This window comes from Myotis brandtii, unplaced genomic scaffold (assembly GCF_000412655.1).
Source record: "Myotis brandtii unplaced genomic scaffold, ASM41265v1 scaffold82, whole genome shotgun sequence".
NCBI classification, from domain to species: Eukaryota; Metazoa; Chordata; class Mammalia; order Chiroptera; family Vespertilionidae; genus Myotis; species Myotis brandtii.
The window spans coordinates 4757773-4764085 of NW_005371324.1; the positions used below are offsets into that span (position 1 = coordinate 4757773).

Consider the following 6313-nt stretch of genomic DNA (forward strand, 5'->3'; position numbering starts at 1 on the left):
AAAAATCAATAAAATATATTTAAAAAAAAAAGAAGTACAAATTAGTAGTTACAAAATAGTCATGGGGATATAAAGTACAGCATAGAGAATATGTCCGTAATATTGTAATAACAATATACAGTACCAGTTAGGTACTGGAAATATTGGGAAATATTGGGGAGAGGGAGAACACTATGTAAAATATATGATAGTCTAATCATTATGCTGTACACCTGTAATGAATACAAAATAATATTGAAACAAAACTCTAATTGAAAAATTAAAATTAAAATAAAACTAAAAAAAAAGAAAAATTATTCAGGCTTTTTGCCCATTTTAAATTAGATTATTTGCCTATTATTTTTTTCTTTACTATTGAGTTGTAAGTTCTTCATATACTAGAGGCCCGATGCACGGAATTCGTGCAAGAGTAGGCCTTCCTGGGAGATCCTGGACCAGCACATCCTGACTGCACCTGCTCAGCTGCTCCCCCGAAGGTTTTGAAACATGAATCCTTCACTCTTCTTGATTGCCCTTTACTTAGGAATAGCTTCAGCTGCTCTAAAACTTGATGGAAGTTTAGAGTCACGATGGCACTGGTGGAAGACAACACACAGTAAACTATATGGCTCCAATGAAGAAGGATGGAGGAGAACAGTGTGGGAGAAGAATATGAAAATGATTGACCTGCACAACCAAGAATACAACTTAGGGAGACAGAGCTTCACCTTGGCAATGAATGCTTTTGGTGACATGACCAATGAAGAATTCACACAGGTGATGAATGGCCATCAAAACCAGAAGTACTTGAAAAGAAGAGTGATCCGGGAACCGTACATTGCTGAAATCCCCCCAACTGTGGATTGGAGAGAAGAAGGCTATGTAACTCCCATGAAGAACCAGGGTCACTGTGGTTCTTTTTGGGCAGTTAGTGCAACAGGTGCCCTTGAAGGACAGATGTTCTGGAAAACTGGCAAACTTATCTCATTGAGTGAGCAGAACCTTGTGGACTGCTCTCAGGCTCAAGGCAATGAGGGCTGCAATGGTGGCCTAATGGAGAATGCCTTCCAGTATGTTACTAGTAAGTCCAACAGAGGCCTAGACTCAGAGGAGTCCTGTCCATATCATCATGCAAAGGTTGGACTCTGCAAATACAGGCCCGAGGATTCTGTTGCCAATGACACTGGCTTCATGGACATCCCTGAGCAGGAGAGTCCCTCATGAAGGCAGTGGCAACCGTGGGGCCCATCTCTGTTCCTATAGGTGCAAGCCATCTTAGCTTCCAGTTCTATGAAGATGGCATTTATTATGAGTGGCACTGCAGCAGCATAGATCTAGATCATGGTGTTCTGGTTGTTGGCTATGGCTTTTTTGAAGGAGAAGAATCAAGTAACAATAAATATTGGATTGTCAAGAACAGCTGGGGTGAAACTTGGGGCAAGAATGGCTACATAAAGATGGCCAAAGACCGGAACAACCACTGTGGAATCGCCACCATGGCCAGCTATCCTACTGTGTGAGATGATGGTGATAAAGAAGAAAGACTTTGAAAACAGGATATCCAGAGGAGGAATTTTTATCTTAAAACTGACCACATTTTACTTAATGGGATACAACATTTGAATCTTGAAGATCCAAACTGTGATTTGAATTCTGTGATGTTTTACATTGGTAAAATGCTACCACTTCTTTTATAAGGATGTATAAACTTTTACTTTTTAAAATAAAACTTAATTTTTATTATTATAAAAAAGAAAAAAGAATAGGCCTTCCTTCCCCCGGCTGCCGGCACTGGCTTCCCCCTGGCACTTAGGACCCGGGTGGCTTCCCTCCGGCCCTGGCTTTGTCTGGAAGGACATCAGGTCTAATTAGCATATTACCCTTTTATTATTATAGATTTTGAATATTAACCCCTTATCAGATATAAGGTTTGCAAATGTTTTTCCCATTCCATTGGTCATCTTTTCACTTTGTTGGTAGTTTCTTTGCTGTGCAGAAGCTTTTGGTTTGATGTCATCCCACTTGTTTACTTTTTATTTTATTACTTGTGCTTTAGGTGTCATATACAAAAATTACTGTCAAAGAGCTTTTCTCCTGTTTTCTTCTAGAAGTTTTATGGTCTCAGGTCTTACGTTTAAGTCTTTAATCCATTTTGAGTTAATTTTTGTGAGTGGTGTAAGATAGGGGCAGTTTTATTCTTTTACATGTGAATATCTGTTTTTCCCCCCCAGTAACATTTACCCCATTGAGGGACTCTCTTTCTCGAGACAACTCCTTTCCCTTTGGAATGACAATTTCTATCCCTTATTTGTGACTTGGAAAGACAGAGATAGATTAAATAATAAAAGTAATTTAATTGAGACCTGGCCAGGTGGCTCAGTTGGTTAGAGCGCTGTCCCATACACCAAAAGATTGCAGGCTTGATTTCTGGTCATGACACATACCTAGGTTGTGGTATTGATTCCCCGAGTATGGGAGGCAACCAATCAATGTTTCTCTCTCACATCAATGTTTCTCACTCTCTCTCCCTCCCTTTCTCTCTAAAGTCAATAAAAATATCCTTGGGTGAGGATTAAGAAAAAAAAAAAGAAGAAATAAAATTTGTATTTAATTTAAATAGTACAACTTAAGAAGAACAGATACAAATAACATTTTTGAAACATAGCTATAGTAAAGTCATTAAAAATAATGTAGAGCTAGGTGAGATCCTATGAAACCACTTTAAATTTAGGGGAAACAACAGAGAATGCCCTTAACAGTAAGTCTGAGCATTCAAATGTGAAGGTCCTCCTCTTACATAAAGTATGACAGAATACAATAAATCTCTGAAATTAACATTATGTTTGGATGCTCCCACAGAGTGCAGTGCCAGAGATCCAAGACACGCCTGTGCTACTTCCTTTACCTGTGCTGCCTGGTGCTCGGTGAGTGCTCCGTGAACGTTAAGCCCCTTTTCTTTTTGCACTTTATGAAACATTTCCACATATCTCATTTTGTTTACTCTAAATATTAAGAAGAAAATCACAAAGAGTAAACTGTTATCATTCTCGCTGTATTGGTACATAAGAATTTTTACTCGTGGAAGCTGATAATGCCTGGGTAATTCTGCAGTTCAGTCACTCTAACCTGAACGTTCTGGGTTTTCATTCTCCCTGTAGTAATTGATCATGTGTTTCTATGGACATTCAGGTGTGATGATAAGAGAAACTCTGATAGGAAATGTCTTTCTGCTTGGAGTCCAAACGAAGCATGGACCCAACATAAGTACAGACTTGTGACACTTTTTCTGTAACACAACTGAACTTGATGCAGTAGCTGAGGACACTACTGTTAATCCCTTCATCCTCCTGGTTGAGTGGGTGACGTTTTGTATTGCAAAATCGTACAGTTGTTTAATTTGACAGAGTTTTCCAAGAAAGTCTCATGGAAAGTCTCAGATGTGAGGTGGAGTTTCTATAACTGATAGCATTTGTGTAAGTTAAAAAAAAAATTTAAGGTTTATCAGACATGAAGGAAAGCAAAAGCATAGTGTGATCATGTCACACAAAGGAGGCCAATCTGCCAATAGCATGAAGGGAAGTGGGAGAACATAAGGTTAACTAGACCCTCAAAGTTCAGACGATAGGGGATATTCACCAGGAAGAGTGTAAATTTTGACTATAAGCTTTTAAAGAAATATTTGGTTATTAAGAAGGGAAGAAACAATTTACAAGTAAAGCCACATAATCTTGCCTAAGCCATGTTTTTCTGCCTTTATTTCAGGCTCCTTCATTCTGTGAAAAGGAAAGGGGGGAAATCAATGACTGAGTAACTCAGGAGAACCACGACCTCATGTTCTCTAAAGAAGAGTCGGAAGAGTAACCCCCTAATCATATAGGTGAATTGTTCTTCCTTCAATTGGTGTCTGACAAGAATCTTAGAAACTAAGAAAATGTCCTTACTATATTAAATCCAGACTCTTACAAAATCAGAACCCTGTATATTACGAGATGGTTAAATAAAGCACCCTAACTTCCTTTATATAATTACCTATCAAAAACAGAATGGAATTCTGGGTAAGCCACAATATCTGCAAAAAAAAAAAAAATCAAAGGAACCTTTATTGGATTTCATATCTATTAATACCTAAATATTATACCTAATATCTATATTCTATTTGTTCATTCAATAAATATTTGTGAATTTCCTACTATATGCCAGACAATGGAGATATAGTATTTATACAACAGATATGATTCTTGACTTTATGGAACTTGTAATTTCCTGGGGAAAACAGGCATTAAGTTAAATAAATAATTGCATTCATGTTTACCTGTATAATTTTGTAAAAATATGAACAAATATCTTCTGAGGTAGTATGCTAGGTGTAGGAGATACAAAAATAGCTGTCCTCAAGGAAGTGAAAGTTGAACCTATCTAGCTGTGAATGTATTACATTAGCGACATGTTTCCAGTTGTCACCCATAATATCCAATGATACTGTCTCCTCTGCCTGCTAACATGACTCAACTCAAATCCCCTTTCTCTTTGAATCCCCATCTCAATCCACTTGCACCAATGATAGAATGCTATCACTTCTTACCTCTGAAGGCTAATAAGGCCTGTGAATTCCTCCCCTTAATGGAATTTCTCTGCCATATTGAACCTCAGCTGACATGAAACAGGCCAATTCATTCCTGCTTCAGAAAGCAGAGTGCGGCATTTTCTTTGATCTGAGGGTTTATGGAAACCATAAAATCTGAAAATCCTGTTCTAGGATATGGCACAGTAGAGAATTGAGCATAAAGCCTCTGAGCCAAAAGCTTTATGTCGACTTTTAACAAGAGATTTGGATTTTAAAAAAAAATGAATTCCTCACATTTATTGTTTAGGCCTCTTTATGACAATGTAACTAAAGGCAATGTAACTAACAAAAATTTCAGAGGGACTATTTCTGAGTCATGAGACAAATACAGTAAGAATGTACATTTCTCCAGTCCACCCCTCTAAAAATAGAGTAGGAAAGTCTCAAAGCACATAGTTCTCCATTGAAGTATATGTAAAATTTTAGATTTCTGGGCCCTTAATTTTAGAGCTGTACAGTCATTCCTCGAACCTGTTAGCTGATAATCATTATTACAAGAAATCCAAATGCCAGTTCTACTAAAACTGCAACAATTTGAGATATATTACTTTTATGTAATAATTTTAATAATAAATAACCTTCTTAAAATTCACTTGGGCTCCTCCTACTAAAAGAAAAGAAAAATATAAAACTCAAATAGGCTTTTCTAAAAGATTCCATTGTCTCCCAAATTTCAAAATATGTATTTGAGTAAAATAATTTTTTAAACAAGTATTTCATCAAATGTGTTTTTTTAAAAATTGGTGGAATTGAGAGAAGAGATATTTGCATGATGGGCTGGCAATCTGGTTTTCTGAACAATAAAATAAAACGAAACTAACTTTGATTTGAATTTTTTTTTTAGTATAAATACTTCTATGATGGCCAACTTCAAGCTATCACCCTAAAATCACTGAACATAGTTTTAGGAAGAGATGTGCTCTCATGAGCCTGTGTAGACAATTCCAGCACAGATGGGATGGGATGTTCCCTGGGGCTGGGTTGGGGGTGGGGGAGAGGAGAATAAATATTAATTTATTTTCTGTGAAAGGGCCCAAAGACTATATCCTCTCTGATGTAGTTCTCAGAAAATGTAATTTTTGAAATTATACTTATGTTTAGTTTTATCACTTTATAAAACTAAAGATTCCTTGTATAAACCTTTTCAATGCTGCACACTTTGATGTGATTTGGTTTTAAACATGGCAATCAATTTTCCCTAATGAGAAATATAGATAAAGATGTAAATGTTTGTTAGTAAGACATTGATATTAAAAAGATTTGTGTTGACAAAAAGGCCGAAGATGGCGGCATAGTTAATCACCTATACTTGCTGCCTCTCACAACCACAATCAAAATTACAACTGAACGGCAGAACAACTACCACCCAGAACCTCGGGAAAGCTGGCTGAGTGGAAGTTTCACAACTAGAGAGGTGAAGAAAGCGCATTGAGACCCATAAGAGGTGCGGAGGCGCGGAAAGTGCTGGCACCAGATGTGCTGTTCTTTAAACCAGGAGGGAGAAAGCTCCCACTTGCTCTGAATTCCAGTTATGGGCAAGACTCTGGGGGACCCAGACACATACGGGGAGAAACTGGACTGTCTGGCATTGGGACAGGAATGTGAGGGCGGCTTACTCTTAAAGGTGCTTGCAGCAATCATTGTTCCTGCATGGGTGTGTGGGACGCGGAGAACAGGGACTTCTCTGGTTCAGGGAAGCCATTGCTGTTT

General features: G+C 37.7%; 1 pseudogene; it reads left to right on the forward strand.

Annotated features, from left to right (window-relative positions):
- The first annotated feature begins 428 nt into the window (after positions 1-428).
- Positions 429-1499, forward strand: LOC102248112 (annotated as a pseudogene).
- The last annotated feature ends 4814 nt before the right edge of the window (positions 1500-6313 follow it).